General features: G+C 39.6%; 1 long non-coding RNA gene across 3 annotated transcripts in view; it reads left to right on the top strand.

Annotated features, from left to right (window-relative positions):
• Nucleotides 1-342: 342 nt before the first annotated feature.
• The window catches only part of LOC141582806 (uncharacterized), a 28,265-nt gene continuing 5,608 nt past the window's right edge, over nt 343-22,999 (top strand). Inside the window, exons 1-8 of one of the 3 annotated variants that reach the window (XR_012515711.1) lie at nt 343-1,829; nt 2,038-2,143; nt 3,994-4,128; nt 4,994-5,096; nt 5,945-6,003; nt 9,625-9,798; nt 16,628-16,697; nt 17,086-17,200. This is a non-coding gene — a long non-coding RNA (uncharacterized LOC141582806). Of the gene's footprint in view, nt 2,144-3,993; nt 4,129-4,993; nt 5,097-5,944; nt 6,004-9,624; nt 9,799-16,627; nt 16,698-17,085; nt 17,201-22,999 lie in introns of all 3 variants that reach the window. The other 2 variants (XR_012515709.1, XR_012515710.1) reach the window with 2 other exon arrangements.

Here is a 22,999-nt window from a genome sequence, read left to right on the forward strand (position 1 = left end):
TTTAAAACATTTTTTAGAAACAATATTTTTATATAATACATATATTTTTAATTGGAAAATACCCAATTAGTGAAATATCTATAATTTAATATAACTAGATTCTTAAGTATGACAAGGTGGTCCATAAGTATTTATCCCATTATATTTACCTAATTATTGTATTTTAATAGTTAATGCAAAATATTTATGACAATTGTGATACTAATTTATTTCCTGTCAATCATTTTATGCTTGTGAATTTCAGGTGTTCACCTAAGTAAGAAACTTAAGATTAAATATTTGGTTATTTTACTAAATAATTCAAGATTTGGTTATTTTCATTAAATCAATATTAATAGCTTATTTATAAAAAATTACACAAGAAAAGATAATTCTGTTTTGGGTTGAGTTTATAGTTCTGTAAACTTTATGCCAAATTTTCACACCTTATAATATTTGGCAGGGATAAATATGAAACTGCTCGATCAATAAATGTAAACAAAATTATATGCCAGAAATTCTTAAGACATTTCTATTATTCAACAATAATTTTAAAGCTAGCTCATTAAAGATTTTACTTAAGTTATGTGAAACTGAAAAGCATTGGGGCTTATTATTTAATTTATGAGTATTCTTTAAGCCAATATGGTATGTTTTATCCCAAAATACAACAAAATACATGTATGTACACATAAACACACTTACACACTCATACAACCAAGGATCCTATAACAGTTACTTCAGATCTCTAGCCACGAAATATTAATACAAACTCAGTGTTTTGCAAAACCAGTAACAAAAAGAAATGGTTGGATGCCAACAGTGGATTTTATCTCAGGAGACAAGTAACAGCAAACTTAAAGCAGGCAGAAAAGAAAACAGAGATTGAGGACTTAAGAATGTTATAGTTGCAAGTCTACCTTTGGGATCTGAATTTTCCTTGATGTAATTGTGCACAAAAAGACCACATATGTCCATTTTACACAAACACTTGGAAGAAGAGGCTCCATAAAACCAATGGAGAGCCTGAAAGGGTGTCATTCTCTTTGTTTTTCCTCATCCTTAGATTGTTTCCCAGTTTTTGTTTGTTTGTTTGTTTGTTTTAAGGGAGGAACTGAGCTGTGGCCTAGGGTTTAGTGTGCAGGGGTCAAAGTGTGCTGGTGTAGGCAGGACTCCACAGTGTGTCATCACTAAGTTGTTTCTGCCCTCTTACGTGTCTTAGTTTCTCTCTCTGGAGGTCTGGCACCTCTGAGAGGGCTCAATGTGAAGAGTGATCACTCCTATATGCACTTCTTAAATGAGCCTTTTTAAGCTCATTTTGTTGGGGGTTTCCTGTAGGGCAACTATACATCCCGAAGGATCAACCCCACAGACACTCCCACTGGGCCCCTGGTCACCCAGGGTCGCCTTTCCGCTGAGAGGAGCAAAATGTGCTTTGTTTTCAGAGCTGAGGAAACTCATCAGTCTTTCATCTATCTATGAAAATGACAGTTCAGTTCCTTATGCAAAAGCACACTCTAATTGAGATTTATGTTGGGAGAAAAGGCACTGGAGGAAAGTTTAAAATGTGCCTCCGAACTAGAATTAGGATCCTAAACAATAACTTCCAAGGAGAAAAAACCCAAGTAAGGCAGTTTCCTGTGAACTGACCTCACCCACCCCTAATTTTGTAGCTCTCATCTGCCATTACACATGTCAAGGTCACATCTCATAGTATAAGGTAATTTCTGGTTCTGCCAAAGCCTAAGATGTCAGGTCATGCAATACAGGAGAGCAGAGCTTTAGACCTAAGAAGAATCTGCCCATGACTGTTGAAACTTCACAAAGAAAACAGAATACTCCAAAAAGGGGTGAGTGACATCTTTGTTATGAGTTTTTCAAGGGTTTCAAGTCATTAAAAGCCTTCTCTAGATTTTTCTTGGTACTAAAGGTGGTAAAGAGGGAAGGAGGGAGAGAGTGGAAGAAAAGGAAGCAAAAGAATAATTGTTTTTCTTTGGACAGGAACCAAACACAGAAACCACGCACATGTTTTATTTTGTTTTGTTTCCTCTTTTGCAGGTGCAATGAATTTTAGCCAACTTAGAGAGGCCTTATTACCCATAATTTGGAATTCTCATTTGGATTCTAGGCAAATGAGAATTTGCCTCCTCTCTAGAAAAAAAATGTAAGCAAACAAATTCAGAATACTCTAATACTGTAAATTGTGGCATATAAACCACTCACATGTATAGTATGAAATCTGAAAGACAAATCTATTAACAGTAATATCTACAACATATGTTAAATGATAGTCAATATAAAAGATGTAAATTGAGAAAATAAAAAGTCAAAATGTGAAGTGGTGGAGTCAAAGTGCAGAATTTTTTCTTTCTTTTCTTTGTGATCAAAGTTAAGTTGTTATCTGTTTAAATAACTTGTTGTAACAATCAAGTGTTTTTGATAAGCCTTTTGGTAACCACAAAGCAAAAGAAAAATCTATAATACATACAGTAAACATACAAATTTCAGGAATTAAAACATATTACCAGAGAAAATCACTTAAGCACAATGGAAGGCAGGAAGGGACAAAGGAAATGAGGAGTTACAAAACAACCAGAAAACAGATAACATAACAGCAGTAGTAACTTCTTACCTATCAATACTATTGAAAGTAAATGGCCTGAATTCTCCAACTAAAAGACATGGAGTGGCTAAATGGATTTAAAAAAGCAAGACTGGTGAAACCCCATCTCTACTAAAAATACTAAAAATTAGCTGGGCATGGTGGTGCGTGCCTGTAATCCCAGCTACTCAGGAGGCTGAGGCAGGAGAATTGCCTGAACCCAGGAGGCGGAGGTTGCGGTGAGCCGAGATCGCACCATTGCACTCCAGCCTGGGTAACAAGAGCGAAACTCCGTCTCAAAAAAAAAAAAAAAAAAAAAAAAAAAGCAAGACTGAACTAGATACTGCCAACAAGAAACTCACTTTACCTATAAATAGATTGAAAGTGTAGGGATGAAAGAAGGTATTTCATGTAAATGCAAATGACAAAAGAACAGGAATGGCAATACTTAGATAAAATAGACCTAATTTCAAAAATGGTTGTGAGAGACAAAGGTCATTATATAATGATAAAAAGACCAATTCAGCAAGAAGATATAACAACTGGAAATACATATGTACTCAAGAATGGAACACCCAAATATACAAGCAAACATTTAGAGATATAAAGAGAGAGGTAGACTGGTGTACAATAATAGTGGGAGACTTCAATACCCCACTTGCAGTGATGAACACCTTATAAAGACAAGAAGACAAAGAAACATTGGAGTTAAACTCTATATCAACAGTCCCCAACCTTTTTGTCACCAGGGACCATTTTCGTGGAAGATAATTTTTCCATGGACCAGGGGTTGGGAGATGGTTTTGGGATGATTCAAGCACATTTATTGTGTACTTTATATATATTATTATTACATTGTAATAAATAATGAAATAATTATACAACTCACCATCATGTAGAATCAGTGGGAGCCCTGAGCTTGTTTTACTTTTTTTCGAATTCCATTTCATTGTTACTAACGAGATAATCTAGGACGGATTCCTAACTGAAAAACAGTAAGAAACATACACAACAAAGTCATAGAACATGGTCCTGAGCCACAGCTTAATGACACTGGAAAATATTTATGTTGCCATGTTAAATAATGAAACCATGAGACAAAATCCTGTGATCCATCTGATTAGCATTTATAGTCATTCCTGCATTTGCATACATTCAAGTAGGGTTGTGTGTGTCTATCAAGCTTGAGAGCTATCTGGACCCTTATGTTAGAGCCCCAGTACATAGTGGCCTCTCCCTCAAGATACAAGCCCTAATGACTAGGTCAGAACATGGAGTATAACTCCCAGGGAACCTGGGTAGGTAGTCAGGAGAAGAATCATGTGGCCTGGTGCCTAGATTTGCTCTTCTCCAAGATCTAAAGGGTAAGCTTATTTAAATTTTTCTCCTTTCCTTATGATTGGATTCCTAAGGTCTGTCTCCAGTACTACAAGACTATTTGATACCATGGTAAAACACGCAGATACAATGCTGAATGGACAAGAAGAAATTGGAAGACTTGGTGGTATGGAAACTGAGTTCTTGAAATGAGGATACTCTTGATGAGGGTGAGTGGATTAGATCTCACTTTAATATCCAATGGAAACCAAAAGCAAAATGCTAAGAGTGGAATACGTTTATGCAAGTTAAGCAAAATATTAGATAGTTTTACTTTCTGGTGTGTTTGTTCCTTCATGGAGTTTTTTTCAACCTTGATGGGCGGGAGAGGAGCGCCTAGAGCGAAGCTAGTTAGCTTTTCTCGTGCAATACTGCCATCGTGCGGAAATAGTTTCATAGTATCCAAAACCCGTGACATTTTCTCCATAAGCCCTAGCAGTTTTGAAAGGAAAAAGCCAGTGGAGGCTGAACAGGCTGGAGATTTAAGCTGGTCTTCCTACCGTTTTCTCTGAGGCCTGGCAGAAGCAATGGACAAATGTAAAGTCTTCGTGAAGTAGCTGGTGAGTGAGGGACCAGGACTGAGCCAGCTGCTTCTAGGAAGCAAGGATGTAACGAAAAGCCTAAGCAATTATCTAAGCCCACAAGCCAGCATAAGTCTTATAAAGTCATACAGAAAAGGGACTTTATAAGTTCATGGGAAAGTCTTCTTCTCATAGTAGGATGTTGATGGTAATCTCATTTCTCTTAAATAGGGTAGATAGGTGCCTCTCTTCCGCTGGACATTCCCTGAGAAGGATGGCATTGTTTAGTCCTGGGCAAACCAATATTTACCTCATCCCAGCGAGTGTTCTGTATACCAGCTTCAAAGCTAGTTTTTCATGAAGATATCCATCCTTAGGTGTGGAGACCTCCAGATATTCCATGACTCATAACTGAAGAATCAATATGGGTGACTAAAATTGTATAGGTGATTTTTTTCCCCATGACATTCTTCTTCAGTGTTTATTATCTCAGTATCTGAATCTTTTAAAAAAGGATGTAATGTGAGTCTGCTACTGCAGTGGGACCTTCCAGCGCTTCCAGAGCTTCTTCAGGTGGACTTTTCCTGGCCTCTGAGGATTCAGGCAGGCATTCCACGGTAAGGGGCCTGGCTTTTGTGATATTCTTGACTGTGCCTAGCTCTCCCTCAGGCTGGTTATAGTTGAGGTGAGTGATGGTCTATAGACATAGATGCTATTGGCATTCAGGAGTGTCTTAAAGATTCGGCCAGGCCAGGTGGCTCATGCCTGTAATCCTAGAATTTTGGGTGGCTGAGGCAGGTAGATCGCTTGAGCTCAGGAGGTTGAGACCAGCCTGGGTAACATGGTGAAACCCTGTCTTTACAAAAATCCCCCCTAAATTAGCTGGGCACAGTGGTGCCAGCCTATAGTCCTAGCTACTTAGGAGGCTGATTGCTTGAGTCCCAGAGGTCTAGGTTGCAGTGAGCAACACTGCACTTCAGCCTGGAACACCAAGAGAAGAAAGAAAGAAAGAGAAAGAAAGGGAGGGGGGAAGAGAGAGAGAGAAAAGAAAGAGAAAGAAAGAAAGAGTCTTAAAGACCCTCTGGGAAGCATTTCTTAATCACCATTCCTGGAAATGACAAAATGACATCAAAACTCTCCACACTATTTCACCAAAAGTAGACTTAGACATGTGCTAGATCAGGCATCTCCAGTTCTCAGGCCATGAATCTGTTCTGTTCTGGGTCCTGTTAGGAACTGGGCTGCACAGCAGGAAGTGAGCGTGGAGCAGGCAAAGGTTCACTTGTATTTAAAGCCACTCCCCATCGCTTGCATTACTGAGTTCCACCTCTTGTCAGCACTGTCAGCATTAGATTCTCATAGAAGTGTGGATCCTATTGTGAGCTGTTCATGCAAGGATCTATGTTGGGTGCCCCTTATGAAAATCTAATGCCTGATGATCGTCACTGTCTCTTATGACCCCCAGATGGGATCATCTAGTTGCAGTATAACAAGGCTCAGGGCGCCTACTGATTCTACATTATGGTGAGTTGTATAATTATTTCGTTATATATTACAGTGTCATAACAATAGAAATAAAGTGTACAATTAATGTAGTGGGCTGGAATCTTCCTGAAACCATCTCCCACCTTGGTCCATGCAAAAATGATCTTCCACAAAACCAATTCCTGGTGCTAAAAAGGTTGAGGACAGCTAGACTACCTCCTCTGGAGAAATAGATTGTTCTGACCATTTATGTGGAAGATGCAGCCCTATATGAGATAGTGTCCCATATCTGAAGCAGTTACAGTAGGTCGCTACTCAAGTATAAGCAGGGCAGGAGAGGGCTCTCCCCCACCCACTAGGAATGTTAGCCAACCATCAGGTGATACACTGCCTCTCTAAAATAATAATGTTTCAAGTTAGATAGGAAAATCTCAAGATTTGAACACTTATGGAAGGTTTGCAAAGAATTAATTGTAAATGAAATCTTGTGTGTGAACGTATTAGCTAAAGTTAAAGGGGTATTATTCAATTTTTCCATAAATTGAACATTGCAATAAAAGCACAATAGAGTTTTCTTAGAGCACTAATCAGTTCTTTAACAAAAATTGGTAAAGGTTATAGAAAATTTATAAGAATCTTACCTTATGGTCAGATATTAAAATTGGATAGACTTCTCCATGAGGTTTTATTAAGATTTGGGTTTGACATCAGTAGTGCACTAATACAAATGTGAAATTTGGCTTTCTCTCTTGAACAAGATTTTCATGTAATATTAAGAAATAATGTAATATTTTTGATTGCCTTTTGAATAAACTGTAGGAAAAGGAAGGGAAACAAAAAAAGTTAGATTGTTTGGAGAGCTAAGTCTTCCCTTTAATAAGTAAAGGTTTTTTTCCTTTTTGAAGTATTTTGAGTTACTGTTTTGGATAACTAAATGCCTTATGGTGACCTGGGATTTGATTTTATAATATCAAGTGTTTTAAACCTTTGATAGTTGACAAACCTTCCAAAATTAGGCTATAAATTGTTTTTTCCTGACATAACTAATATTTTAGATATTAAGTCCAAAAATGACATATTTGGCTTATTTGATATAAAACTCATACAGTAAGCACTGTCAACCATGAAATGGTGTTTGGCTTTCTTTGGATTGGATTTGTTGAAGCATGTTAGCGGCTGAAGTTATCCGTGCTACCAGTGTTGAATCCAAACAGGTCTGGAGCAACCTCAATTCTTGCCTCCTCAGAAGAAAGAATCTGACTGAGGGGCATAAGGCAAAAGAAGAGACCAAGGCAAGTGTTAGAGCAGATGTGATGTTTATTTTGGCTTTAGCGCAGAAATGAAAAGAAAGTAAAGTACACTTGGAAGACGGTCAAGCAAACATCTTGATCAAGTACTCCATTTGACCTTGGACCTAGGATTTTATATGGTGGCATACTTCTGGCATTTTTGCCCTTTTCTTTTGATTCTTCCCTTGGTGCAGGCTGCCTGCATGCACAGTGTGTTTACTGGAGTTTTACACATGCTCAAGTGAGACATTCTTCCCTTTACCATGGAATGTCCCTGGAAGGTCATATACCAGTTAAATTCCACCATTTTGCCTCTTAATGTGCCCAGGCCGAAGTGGGTGGATCACCTGAGGTCAGGAGATCGTGGTCAACCTGGCCAACATGGTGAAACCCCAGTATCTACTAAAATACAAAAAATTAGCCCAGCGTGGTGGCAGGCACCTGTAGTCCCAGCGACTCAGTAGGCTGAGGCAGAGGAATTGCTTGAATCCGGGAGGCGGAGATTGCAGTGAGCCGAGATCGTGCCATTGCACTCCAGCCTGGCAAAAGAGCAAGACTCCGTCTCAAACAAACAAACAAACAAAATAAAACAAAGATTAGCTGGATGTGGGTATGCCGCCTGTAATCCCAGTTACTCAGGAGGCTGAGGCAGGAGAATTGCTTGAGCCTGGGAGGCGGAGGTTGCAGTGAGCTGACATAGTGCCACTGCACTCCAGCCTGGGCAACAGAGTGAGACTTGGTCTCAGAAAAAAAAGAAAAGAAAAAGAAAAAAAAAAACAAAAGTAAAAGCAGAAGTGCAGCAGTAAGACCAGGTGGCCACAAACAGGGCAAAATGTAAAGGTAGCCCTGTTTGGCGGCATCTTTGTCTATGAGTGGCGTTTTTTCACACAAGAAGGGCGGGAGCAGAGGGCGCCAAGGGAAGGCTTATTGGCATATCTGGAGCACTACTGCCATCGTGAGGATGTTTTTTGTTTTTGTTTTTGTTTTTTTTTTTTTGAGACGGAGTTTCGCTCTTGTTACCCAGGCTGGAGTGCAATGGCGCGATCTCGGCTCACCGCAACCTCCACCTCCTGGGCTCAGGCAATTCTCCTGCCTCAGCCTCCTGAGTAGCTGGGATTACAGGCACGCGCCACCATGCCCAGCTAATTTTTTGTATTTTTAGTAGAGACGGGGTTTCACTATGTTGACCAGGATGGTCCCGATCTCTTGACCTCGTGATCCACCCGCCTCGGCCTCCCAAAGTGCTGGGATTACAGGCTTGAGCCACCGCGCCCGGCGGAGGATGTTGTTTAATGAAACCCTACGCCATTACAGAGTGCTAGTGAGGACTACCAGTTGGTTAAGAAGTGGAAGAGGCTTGGCTTCCATGCTGGCTGTCCTTGCTTTGTCTCATCTGAGGATTTAAAGGTGACCTGGACATTGGCGGTACCTTGGTGTAGAACCTGGAGAGGGAAGGTTCTAATAGCAAAGCCTGTAAACTTCCCCTGGAAGAATGCTGTTCATCGTGCCCGGATGCTATAAGAGCCTCAAAGAGCCGTAGAAAGATAGTACCATGTGAAAACCCGCTGACTGTTGCTCTGAGGGCAGGATCAGGAGACAGATGCCCACAAGAGACTGCATTTATCTTTGAGTGGGTTCCTGTAGTCCTGCCCACACGAGGAGCCGAGGCCTCGCCGCATAACTTTCTGTGCCAGGACCACCTGCAGGGGCTGGTTCACTCCAGGCTCTCACAAGATGCCACTAGTGTCCAGGTCTATCTTAAGGCCTTAGAGGAGAGGGCAAGAAGACCTAGCCTGGAACCCAAACCTCTTCCACCTTCCCGCACATCAGACCTTCCCCAACAGAAGAACGCTCTTCTCGAGAACACTGTAATGGCATAGGGTTTCATTAAACTCTCTCCTCACGATGGCAGTAGAGCTCCAGATACGCCAAGAAGCCCTGTCTCGATCCTGCTTCTCCCGCCCCTCGTGTCTGAAAAAACTCTAGCAAACATGGCTGCCTTATGTTTTGCCTAGTTTGGGGGCAACCTGGCCTTACTACTCACTTTCACTTTTGTTTTCCATCTCAAATCAAACTGAGGCCTAAAACCACCCACCCTTATCGAGAGTATTGTTCTTTCAAAAATTAAATTTACACTTGACCTTGTCTACGGAGTTCTGTTTTTATTCTATGCAATCGATGCAGTTCTGCTCAATATTCCATATCCAGTACTTTCCCAAACTCTCAGACTTTCTACCTGAAAGGGTAAGTGTGAAGTATCCAAGCTTAAGAGAGAGAATAAAATGCTGGAACTTCAATATTTAGAGAAAGGCTTCTCTAGCCACCCTCGTTTCCTGTGAGACTCTCATGATATTTCTGCTTTGATTTTCAGTCCTACACTGATACTTGTTTGGGAGTTACTCCTGTTCCTGGATCCAAGCCGGGCCTGGCTGCATCTTCTAGAGGCCTAGTATGGAAAAGCAGACAATCTAGAAAAGAATGGAATGTATTACTATAACTGGATACAGGAAGAAAGCTGGAGATAATTCCACCAGACCAACTCAAAGTATGACAATTTTCTTAGTGCTTGTATAGGTTGGGGTGTGCCTACTGCAGTATAGCATTCGCCTAAGTCTGTTGGTAACTAATTTGGTTTCAACTAGAATGTCAGAGGCAAAAAAATGCTTGCCATGTCTGATTAAAAGGGCCCCAGTACCTTCAAGGCCTGTCTACTGTAGTACTGCAGTGATTATTTCTATTTTATCTCCTTTACACTTTGGTGTAGAGCAGGCGTCCCCAAACTACGGCCGCATGCAGCCCCCTGAGGCCATTTATCTGGCCCCCCACCGTACTTCAGGAAGGGGCACCTCTTTCATTGGTGGTCAGTGAGAGGAGCACAGTATGTGGCGGCCCCCCAACGGTCTGAGGGACAGTGAACTGGCCCCCTGTGTAAAAAGTTTGGGGACGCCTGCTGTAGAGCTACCTTGGACTCTCCAATAAATCTATTCAAACAGCTGCCTCTGTTACCTTGGCTCCTCTCAGATTTCATTGACCTGAGATGGGTCCTGGCACTAGGAATGTAGGACTGTCTCCATTATTTTGGCATTCTCCAGGTTGGGGAAAAGCCCATCGAAGGTTCCTACTGACCATAAGTTTCATTTCAAGCTTTGATGTCTGGGCACCGATTTCCCTAGGTTTAACTATTTGCTCAATGTTAAGGCAGCTCTGTAGAAATTTGCTTGTGTAGCTGAGGTGCTATGCGGGCCTGTCTATGTTACTGTCAGGGAGAATTGGTTTGCCACACTCCTATCCTAAGCATAGCAATAGAGGTAGTTAGGGATAATTTGTATATTCCAGAAATTACCTTACAGAGAGTAACACATTTCTATACTCTCCTTCCATATGGACACTTAAAAAAAAAGTAATTTATTCTTACTGTGGATCTCATTTAAGATTTCAAGAGAAGCACTTTTCAATACTATTAAATAGCTTTTTACTCCTTCCATATTTTAAGCTTTTTTGTTTATTTGGTTAATTTTCTATTTTTAATTTTTTTGATATATTTGTATATATTTATGGGGTACATGTGAAATTTTGTTACATGCATGCAATGTGTAATGATCAATTCATGATTTTTTTTTTTTTTTTTTTTTTGAGATGGAGTCTCACTTTGTTGCCCAGGCTGGAGTGCAGTGGCCTGATCGTAGCTCACTGCAACCTTCACCTCCTCTTCTTTCTCTTCTGATTCTCATGCCTCAGCCTCTCAAATAGCTGGGATTACAGGTGCCCACCACCACTTGGGTTAATTTTTGTATTTTTATTACAGATGGGATTTTGCCATGGTGGCAAGGCTGGTCTCAAACTCCTGACCTCAATTGATCCACTCACCTTGGCCTCCCAAAGTACTAGGATTATAGACATGAGCCACAGTACCTGGCGAGAATGAGAATTTAAAAAAAAAATTATTCAAATTGTTCTTCTTCAATCACTTATTGGGTGCTGCTGTTTCATACATAATTCTTTTTTTTTTTTTTTGAGACGGAGTTTCACTCTTGTTACCCAGGCTGGAGTGCAATGGCGCGATCTTGGCTCACCGCAACCTCCGCCTCCTGGGTTCAGGCAATTCTCCTGCCTCAGCCTCCTGAGTAGCTGGGATTACAGGCACACGTCACCATGCCCAGCTAATTTTTTGTATTTTTAGTAGAGACGGGGTTTCACCATGTTGACCAGGATGGTCTTGATCTCTTGACCTCGTGATCCACCCGCCTCGGCCTCCCAAAGTGCTGGGATTACAGGCTTGAGCCACCGTGCCCGGCCCTCATACATAATTCTTAAAAGCTGAATGCAAGACATATCTCTAGAAGGGAAGTTAAAAAAAAAATCAGTTTCCCTATTTCCACTTCATTGACAAGCTTTAGAAAAGGATACATTCTCATTACAATCAATAGCTAAGGAAACTATTTGGATTTCTTATTTAAATATTATAAAGCTTTTCTTTCTTTTTAAATTATATATATTTTATTGTGATTTAGGTTTTGGGGTACATGTGAAGAACATGCAGGATTGTTGCATAGGTACATACATGGCAATGTGGTTTGCTGCCTTCCTCCCCATCACCTACATCTGGTATTCCTCCCCATGTTATCCCTCCCCAGCTCCTGATTCCCCACTGTCCCTCCCCTAGTTCCCCCCGACAGACCCCAGTGTTTGAGGCTCCCCTCCCTGTGTCCATGTGTTCTCATTGTTCAACACCCGCCTATGAGTGAGAACATGTGGTGTTTGATTTTCTGCTCTTGTGTCAGTTTGCTGAGAATGATGGTTTCCAGGTTCATCCATGTCCCTACAAAGGACATGAACTCATCGTTTTTTATGGCTGCATAGTATTCCATGGTGTATATGTGCCACATTTTCCCTGTCCAGTCTATCATCGATAGGCATTTGGGATGGTTCCAAGTCTTTGCTATTGCAAACAGTGCTGCAATGAACATTTGTGTGCATGTGTCCTTATAGTAGAATGATTTATAATCCTTTGGATATATATCCAGTAATGGGATTGCCGAGCCAAATGGAATTTCTATTTCTAGGTCCTTGAGGAATTGCCACACTGTCTTCCACAATGGTTGAACTAATTTACACTCCCACCAACAGTGTAAAAGTGTTCCTATTTCTCCACATCCTCTCCAGCATCTGTTGTCTCCAGATTTTTTAATGATAGCCAGACAGGCTGGGCGTGGTGGCTCACGCCTGTAATCCAAGCACTTTGGAGGCCAGGCGGGTAGATCACCTGAGGTCGGGAGTTCAAGACTAGCCTGACCAACATGGTGAAACCCCGTCTTTAAAAAAAAAAAAAAAGATAGAGAATGAGAATTTTTAATAGGTTTATTAGTCATTTGGCACAAAGTCATTTGATATATTAAAATACTAGAGGTTTAGGAATCCATATCATGTGTGTATTCAATAAATTTAGAAGTAACTAAAGAAATGTTACCAAATCTTATCTAATCTGAAATTAATAAACATGTTTAGTATTTTCTTTTACTCAAATAAGAAATAAAAATGGAACTTACGTAATATCCAGAGAATAATTAAATGCAAAATACATCAAGTCGAATCCTATTATGTCTGCAGATGCTTTTCTCAGAGGAAAGCCTTTATCCATTATGACTTTATTAAAATGTTTATTTATTATCATAAGCTCAACCAAGTGGTATATAAAACAGTTTTGAAGATTAAGGTAATAAGACAGAAAAGAATGAACTAATCTTACTAAATGCTAATAAATAATTAATCCAAACAAGTGAGAAGAATTGAGTCAATCTCTTTTTTTTTTTTTTTTTTTTTTTTTTGAGACAGAGTCTCGCTCTGTCGCCCAGGTTGGATGGAGTGCAGCAGTGTGATCTCGGCTAACTACAACCTCTGACTCCTGGGTTCAAGCAATTCTCCTGCTTCAGCCTCCCAAGTAGCTGGGACTACAGGTGCATGCCACCATGCCCAACTAATTTTTGTATTTTTAGTATAGACGGGGTTTCACCATATTGGCCAGGCCAGTCTTGAACTCCTGACCTTGTGATCCTCACGCCTTGGCCTCCCAAAGTGCTTGGATTACAGGTGTGAGCCACCGCACCCATCCAAGTCTATCATGTTGAAAGTGAAGTCACAGAAATAGAAAGTCAAAAATTAATAATCAATGAATTTTAAGCAGATTCTCTGAAAATATCAGTAAAATATATTAGCCTTATCTGAATCCATTCAGACTACTGTAGCAAAATTCCATAGCTAGGTAATTTATAATCTTTTATAAATAATAAACCGTACTGCTCACAATTCTGGAGTCTGAGAAGTCTGAGATCAAGGCACTAGGTTTGGTGGTCTCTGAAATGCCTTTAGAGTCATTCTTTTATTGTCATGCAGAATACCATCTGGCTTCCTTCTACCCATACTAATCTTCTTATCAAATGGTGGCTTGGTCATACTTTTTGTATTCTCTTCTGAATGTGCTTTTTCATTAATTCTTTACAAAACAGCCACACTGAGAATTTTTCAGAACTTTAAATTCTGCTTCTCTTTTGATTATAAATTCTTTTTAATTTGTTTCTATCTTGTATTTTACTACAAGCATTCAAGAGAGACCATACCACACCCTCAACACTTTGCTTAGATATTTATTTTACCAACTATACTATTATTGCACAGAAGTTCTACCTCCTATAGAGCCCTAGGATACATACATAGTTCAGCCAGGTTCTTTGCCACTTTATAACAGGGATGACCTTTCCTCCAGTTTCTGATAACATTTCTCATTTTCACCGGAGACTTCATCAGAATGGCCTTTGCCATCCAGATTTCTACCTACATTCTGTTCATAGCCTCTTAGGAAATCTCTAAGGAGATTAAAGCTTTCTTTTCAGCTCTCCTATTCATAGCCATAACCAGATCACTCTTAGTACTCTGCTCACAGAAATGTAGGCTTTTTTTTTCTAGCCTGATCCTTTGCATTCTTACAGCCTATACCCTTCACCAAGTTCCAAAGCTGCATCCACATTTTTAGGTATTTGTTACAGCAGCACCCCATCTCTTGCTATCAATTTCTACCTTGATTCTTTCAGGGTGCTATAACAAAGTATCTTGGACTGCTTAATTTTTAACAACATAATCTACTGAGAGTCCTGAAGGCAGGGATTTTGAACATTAAGGTGCCAGAAGATGTGGTGTATCATGAGGTCTCACTATGCAGATGGCATCTTCAAGCCGGGCATGGTGGCTCCTGCTTGTAATCCCAGCTACTTAGGAGGCTGAGGCAGGAGAATTGCCTGAACCCAGGAGGCGGAGGTTGGGGTGAGCCAAGATCGCGCCATTGCACTCCAGCCTGGGTAACAAGAGCGAAATGCTGTCTCAAAAAAAAAAAAAAATTTGCTGGGCATGGTGGTGGGCACCTGTACTCCCGGCTACTCAGGAGGCTGAGGCAGGAGAATTGCTTGAACCCAGGAGGTGGAGGTTGGAGTGAGCCAAGATTGTGCCATTGCATGCCAGCCTGGGCAACAGAACTAGATTCCGTCTCAAAAAAAAAAAAAAAAAAAAAAAAAAAAAGATGGCATCTTCTAGCTGTGTCGTCATATGGTAGAAGTAAAAGAGATCCCTCAGGCCACTTTTTGAAGGACACTAATCCCATTTATGACGGCAGAGCCTCCTGGCCAAATCACTTCCCATAGCCCTTATCTCTTAATACCATTACCATTCGGATTAGGTTTCAACATATAAATTTGGGGGATAACACAAACATTCAAACCACCATAGTATTCCATCCAGAGCAACTGTGAGCAATACAATTCTGTTGTTTATAAATTACTCAGTGTAAGGTAGTAGAACAGCCTGAAAAGACCAACACAAACGTATCGTAAGTCTGATTAAGAAATAAAATGGTTTTGAAGAAGTCAAATCCCTGAATAGACAAATAATAAGTTCCGAAATTGAGGCAGTAATTAATAGCCTACCAGCCAAAAAAAGCTCAGGACCAGACAGATTCACAGCTGAATTCTACTAGAGGTACAAAGAGAAGCAGGTACCATTCCTTCTGAAGCTATTCCGAACAATAGAAAAAGAGGGACTCCTCCCTAACTCATTTTATGAGTCCAGCATCATCTTGATACATAAACCTGGCAGAGACACAACACAAACAGAAAATTTCAGGCCACTATCCCTGATTAACTTCGACGCAGAAGTCCTCAGTGGAGTGCTGGCAAACCGAATCCAGCAGCACATCAAAAAGCTTATCCACCACGATCAAGTTGGCTTCATCTCTGGGATGCAAGGCTGGTTCAACATATGCAAATCAATAAATGTAATGTATTATAACTGACCAGCATGAACATTAAAACAGATCTTGGTCAGTTAAGGTGGCTCACACCTATAATGTCAACACTTTGAAAGGCCAAGGTGGGTGTATCCCTTGAGGTCAGGAGTTCAAGACCAGCCTGGGCAATATGGTGAAACGCTATCTCTACAAAAAAATACAAAAATTAGCCAGACATGGTGGCCCATGCCTTAGTGCTAGCTACTTGGGAGGCTGAGGCAGGAGAATTGCTTGAGCCTGGGAGGCAGAGGTTGCAGTGAGCTGAGATTGCGCCACTGCATTTCAGCCTGGGTGACAAAGTGAGATCACCTCTTAAACAAACAAAAAACAAATCTTAACACTGACAAAACAGACACTTTGTACCAATAGGATACCAAATTTCAACCTGACTCCAGTATAATTTCACAGGATAAACAAGGAAATAAAAATATTTTACCCGGAAGTATGTTTCTTTACCCTATTTTGAAATGGCCCTGCAAGGTCATTGGGAAATATTTGCATCCATAAAGCATCTCATTAACATAACTAGAACTTTCCCCTTCTGGGCCCTCCCAAACATGAAGGGATTAACTGAGAGTCTAGCACTTTTTAAAAGTCTAAATAGAGCTGGGCGTGGTGGCTCAAGCCTGTAATCCCAGCACTTTGGGAGGCCAAGGCAGGTGGATCATGAGGTCAAGAGATCGAGACCATCCCGTTCAACATGGTGAAACCCCGTCTCTACTAAAAATACAAAAAATTAGCTGGGCGTGGTGGTGCGTGCCTGTAATCCCAGCTACTCAGGAGGCTGAGGCAGGAGAATTGCCTGAACTCAGGAAGCGGAGGTTGCGGTGAGCCGAGATCACGCCATTGCACTCCAGCCTGGGTAACAAGAGTGAAACTCCGGCTCAAAAAAAAAAAAAAAAAAAAAAAAAAAAGTCTAAATAGAAAGCATTTGCCATTTATTATCTCTAAGGGCAGCCACTTATGAGACTTCATCTACATGATAAAATCTCTGGTCTGCACAACCCCTTATGTTAACCCAGACATTCTTTTCTATTGATTTCAGGTCTTTAGAAAATAACTTACTTCTTCCAAGCAACTGCCAATCAGAAAATCTTGGACTCCTCCTATGACCTGTAAGCACCTACTTTCCCCTGCTTTAAGTTTTCCTACCCTTCTGGATCAAACCAATGAATAGCTCACATGTGTGGAGTGATGTGTTATGTCTCTCTAAAACATATAAAAGCAAGGTGTAACTCAACCACCTTGGGCACCTGTTCTCAGGACCTCTTGAGACTATGTCTTGGGCCATGGTCGCACATATTTGGCTTAGAATAAACCTCTTTACATATGCTACAGTTTGGCTTTTTTCATCAACATTAATTGGCACCCTACATATGGGGCCTCAGACCTCTGAAGAAGTCACTGACACCCAGAGCTAAGGTACCAGCAGGGGCCCATTGAAAGCCCCCCAACTCCAAGCTTCTCTTTTTTTTTTTTTTTTTTTTTTTTTTTTTGAGACAGAGTTTCGCTCTTGTTACCCAGGCTGGAGTACAATGGCGCGATCTTGGCTCACCGCAACCTCCGCCTCCTGGGTTCAGGCAATTCTCCTGTCCAAGCTTCTCTTTGAGTGAAACTGGTAAGTCTTCCTGAGCCCTCGACCACCTGTTTGGTTGACAGTCCTCTGGTTTATTCTGAGCTGGTACTTTTCCTAGGAAGTTGTTGTTCTAGATCCTAATATTGATTCAGAGGTGTATTCTGAAGGATCTTTTCCATTGCCTCTTTCTCCCCAAATTAATCTCAATTGACTTGTTCCTGCATTTGCTTGAGAAACTGAACTGTCTCTTGTGTAAATCAATGAGCGACTGAATGTCTTAGCTTCACTCCACTAAAATGTAGATTACAGTTTGGTTCCTCCCTTAAAGAAAATTAAAAAACAAAACAAAACAAAACAAAACAAAACAGGAAACAAATCATCAAAGAATGAGGAAATACAAAGAGAATGACCCCCTTTTGGGCACCCTGTTTTTATGATGCCTCTACTTGCAAGCATTTTTGTAAACAGGTTTTCTAGTACTGCAGCTGGTTATATATTATGGTCTATTCTTGTGCACATTTTAAACTTGTGGGTAAATTACATAAAAAAAAATTCAGAGGTCAAAAGTCGACCTGCAACTATAGAGTGTTTTAAAGTTTTATGTGTATTTCTCTATTTTCTTTTCTGCCTGCTTTAAATCTGCTGTTACTTTTCTACTGGGGTTGAGATAAAAACCACTGTCTGCATCCAATCATTTCTTTTTCTTTTTGTCTTTTCTTTTTTTTTTAAACTAGTAAGTTTGTATTTCTCTCATGGGTAAATTCTGAGGTAAAAGTTATAAGATCTTTGTTTGTATAGCGTGTATGTGTGTTTAGATGTGTTTGTATTATGTACGTTTTTAAATGTATTGTGGCCACAAAGTACCAAATTGGCTTTAAAATAAAGGAGTACTCATAAATTGAGTCAATAAGCCCAATACTTTTCCAGTTCATATGACTTAAGTAAATCTTTAAAAAATAAGCTGGTTTAAAATTATTGGTAACATAAAGTTAGAAATTTCTTCAGAATTGTCAGCACACATTTTGTCTAGATTTACTGTTCAAGTGGTTTTATATTTATCTCATAGATCTTATAAGGTGTTAAAGTTTGGCACAAAGGGTATAGAAATATAAACCCGGCCCCAAACCTATGATCTTTGGTAATTTTTGATAAATAAGGCATTTAATATTGTTGGTCTAATGAAAACAGCTAAATCCTGAGTTATCAGCAAAAAACCCCACATTTATTTAATTTTAAATTTCATACTTAGGCAAACACCTGATATTCATAGGTCTAAAATTGGTTAACAGAGAAATAACTTTAAATTATGAGTAGCTTTGTCTAACATCACAGTTTTCATAAGTACTCTAAGTAAACTATTTATTTTAAAAAATTTATTACTTATTATTATTTTTTGAGACAGAGTTTAGCTCTTGTTGCCCAGGCTGGAGTACAATGGTGTGATCTTGGCTCACTGCATCCTCTGCCTCCCCCTTCAAGTGATTCTCCTGCCTCAGCCTCCCGAGTAGCTGGGATTACAGAAATGTGCTACCATGCCTGGCTAATTTTGTATTTTTAGTAGAGATGGGGTTTCTCCAAGTTGGTCAGGATGGTCTCGAACTCCCAACCTCAGGTGGTCCACCTGCCTCGGCCTCCTTAAGAGTTGGGATTACAGGTGTGAGCCGCCGTGCCCAGCTAGGTAAACTATTAAAAATAAATAAATAGTCAAATAAATGGAATGAAATAAATGTTTATAAATAAAACTGTCCTTTAATTTTAAATTCTTAAACTTATGTTAAATTGAATGAGATAATTATTAAAGATCTGGATCATATCCAATTATATTTAAAATTATATATACAAAAATATTTTCAAAAAAATTAAATACTAAATGGTTCTCATCTATAAAATGGTGGTGTAATAGACATTTTAAGATTTCCTATTTTCTAGGTCTTTACAAAAAATTAAGGTTACTAAAAATAAAATTTGAATTTAATGTATAATTCTACAGATAAAATATGCCAAAGTAAGATGTATCCTGATGAAAATGAGAAAAATTATAAGACATACAAATGTGTTCTTAATAAAAAGAAAATAATTTTTATCTAATTCAATGAAAGGTTATTTATGAAACAAAGTAAAATGAGCTAGTAGATAGTAAGTAAAAGAAATGTAAAGAGGCCGGGCGTGGTGGCTTAAGCCTGTAATCCCAGCACTTTGGGAGGCCAAGGCGGGTGAATCACGAGGTCAAGAGATCGAGACCATCCTGGTCAACATAGTGAAACCCCGTCTCTACTAAAAATACAAAAAATTAGCTGGGCATGGTGGTGCGTGCCTGTAATCCCAGCTACTCAGGAGGCTGAGGCAGAAGAATTGCCTGAACCCAGGAGGCGGAGGTTGCGGTGAGCCGAGATCGTGCCATTGCACTCCAGCCTGGGTCACAAGAACGAAACTCCGTCTCAAAAAAAAAAAAAAAAAAAAAAAAGAAAGAAATGTAAAGAAAGCTATAGGTATATTTGTAAGAGGTTTTTTTTTTTTTGTTTTTTTTTGTTTTTTTTTTTGGTAATAATTTCGTGTGAAAAAGAATCTCGTATGAAAAAGTGTTGTCCTAAAATAAAATGACTGGTTATTTAAGAAAGAGACATGTTTAGGACAAAACAAAGTTCAAACATGGTCTGTGTAAGCCATAATCGGGCTCATAAAAAACAGAATCTATGAAAGAAATTTTGTATGTGGTTAAGTTAGCTATACTGGAAACGAAATTATTTATAATCTTTCTAAAAATTGCTTTGATAATAAAAATTAATATAAAACTAAAGACTTGGTTATAATAGACTTTCTTAAAATATTGATTTACTCAATGAATTTGCAAGAAGTTTTAAATTTTTAATTTTGTAATCCTTTTTTAAACTTGAAATTTCTGAGGTTGTTATCTTAGAAGTTCAAATTCTTCTCTACCCTGCTGTTTTTAGCCTTTCTCCCTTTGAGAAGGCCTGGAATACAGGTTTGACTTTCAGATTATTCAAATAAGCTTCACATAAGGAAAAATAATTACTACCATAGGCCTTTTTTGTTGTTGCTGCTTTACTTTTTTGGTGGTTAGTCTAAGAAACAGTGATTTTACATTTTATCAAAATAATTCCTGTGTTTTATTTAGGTTTTAAAAAATACTTAAAAACTAAACTTTGAAATGGTTAAGGTTTTTACATTTGTGTAACTTCCTGTATGATTTTTGAAGTCTTTTGATTATGACTCTTATTAATGATTATTATTTTATAATATATATGGTTCTGTTTTAATGAAATATTTTGTGTCTTTTAACATTTTTGACAAATAACCTCAAAATGAAATTCCAAATTAAATCTCTGACTTGAACTTATTGCTGGAGGCTTATTAAAACTATAGAAATTAATCACCCTAAGGACATAGAATCTTTCTAGAGCTGCCAAGCAAGTCATAAACTCAAGTATCACCACCGGCCAGCCTGATGATTAGACATCAGTTGAGAGATTCCCTTTAGCCCCACTTAAAAATGGTCTTTATGGCCGGGTGCCATGGCTCACACCTGTAATCCCAGCACTTTGGGAGGCCAAGGCGGGTGAATCACAAGGTCAAGAGATTGAGACCATCTTGGCCAACATGGTGAAACCCTGTCTCTACTAAAAATACAAAAAATTTCTAGGTGTGGTGGTACGTGCCTGTGATCCCAGCTCCTTGGGAAGTTGAGGCAGGAGAATTGCTTGAACCTGGGAGGTAGAGGTTGCAGTGAGCCAAGATCGTGCCACTGCACTCCAGCCTGGAGACACAGCAAGATGCCGTCTCGAAAAAAAGGAAAAAAAAGGTCTTTATGAAATGTTGTTAACTAACCCTTGTGCTGTTAAGTTGCAGGGGTTTGACTCCTGGGTACATGTATCTCATCTGAAAGGGAGCACTGATGCCTACTGAATCTTAACAGTCAACTTTGGTGTCTGGCATCAAACTCAAGTTGACCGAAGTTCCATCTTTAGACCTGAGAGAAGATGATAGTCAAAATGAACTGCTTTCATGTGACACTGGCCTGGCCTACATACAAAGTCATAAATAATCATTGAATATTTTTTTCCTCCATCTATATTAATATAATTTGTTCTATGCCTTACTAGATAAATGTTTAGTTACCTATGAGTTTTCTTTTCCCGCCATTGTCAGAGCTAAGCAGGGCTTAAGTCCCTTTTGTTTAAACATTGCTAACTCGGCCAGGCGCGGTGGCTCATGCCTGTAATCCCAGCACTTTGGGAGGCCGAGGTGGGTGGATCACGAGGTCAATAGATCGAGACCATCGTGGTCAATGTGGTGAAACCCCATCTCTACTAAAAATACAAAAAATTAGCTGGGCATGGTGGCGCGTGCCTGTAGTCCCAGCTACTCAGGAGGCTGAGGCAGGAGAATTGCCTGAACCCAGGAGGTGGAGGTTACGGTGAGCTGACATGGTGCCATTGCACTACCTGGGTAACAAGAGCAAAACTCCGTCTCAATAAATAAATAAATAAATAAACATTGCTAACTCTATAGATAGCTTGTAAACTTGGGTAAAACAATCAAGATTACTTTCTCTCTCTCTGCTTAGTATCTCTGAAATTCAAAACTGTTTAGAATCCCCCTGGTCCTGATCTATTGTCATTGCTAATGCTCCACTGCGAAAACTGTATAAGCACCTTCCCTCTAGGCTCAGGCACTATTTTGGAAGAGTTAAGTGTGTAAGATTGTAAAGGTTGGTTTTTGAGCTTCGAAATTAATTTAGATCTTCCAGATCTAAAATGGACACACACATGCCTAAACAGTTGACAAAATAAGAGACTTTGCCTCCTGGACCAGTATGTGGCCCCTTTCCTCCATCCAAACCATAATTTCCTCCTTCCGGTAGAGTTTAAAGAAAATTGCAAAGAAGATATCAAGATACCTGGTAATAAAACCTCCTGGGTGTAGTGCTCCCAGTTACGAGGTTTATGCAGATTGTTATATAAAGTTTTTAAAATCAAGCACCTTAGGACAAACCACTAAAAAGACTGCCAAAAGCATTGTGGCACAAAAAGTCTCTAAACTGTGTAGGTTAAAAGGTTTTAAGAAAATACTTACGTTTTTCAAGCTAATTGCTACAAGTCTATAACTAAAACATGTATTGACTGATGTCTTAGGTCTCCCTAAAATAAGTAAAACCAAGTTGTAAAGCAATCACCTTGGGCACATGTTCTCAGGACCTCTTGAGACTGTGCCTTGGGCCGTGGTTACTCATATTTGGCTCAGAATAAACTTTTTTTTTTTTTGAGACGGAGTTTCACCCTTGTTACCCAGGCTGGAGTGCAATGGCGTGATCTCGGCTCACCGCAACCTCCGCCTCCAGGGTTCAAGCAATTCCCCTGCCTCAGCCTCCTGAGTAGCTGGGATTACAGGCACACGACACCATGCCCAGCTAATTTTTTGTATTTTTAGTAGAGACGGGGTTTCACCATGTTGACCAGGATGGTCTCGATCTCTTGACCTCGTGATCCACCCGCCTCGGCCTCCCAAAGTGCTGGGATTACAGGCTTGAGCCACCGCGCCCAGCAGAATAAACTTTAAAAAATATTTTACAGTGTTGGTTTTTTCTTGTTTGCTTTTTCATGAAATGTAAAATGTTTGAGAAAGATACTTCTCAAGTGGCCAAGTGAGGATATTCTAGCTTAATGCATAGGATTTTTAGGTAAGTCAGTTTTGTTACTTGCCTTTTGACTTTTGGTTCTTGACTCTTATATTACAAAATTTTAAGGTTTGATTAGTGCCTGCTCCAATTCTATTCCCATCTGGCATAGAATATTTAAATTGGCCATAAGTCTTCTGGCTCTA

This window comes from Saimiri boliviensis, chromosome X, assembly GCF_048565385.1.
Source record: "Saimiri boliviensis isolate mSaiBol1 chromosome X, mSaiBol1.pri, whole genome shotgun sequence".
Lineage (NCBI taxonomy): Eukaryota > Metazoa > Chordata > Mammalia > Primates > Cebidae > Saimiri > Saimiri boliviensis.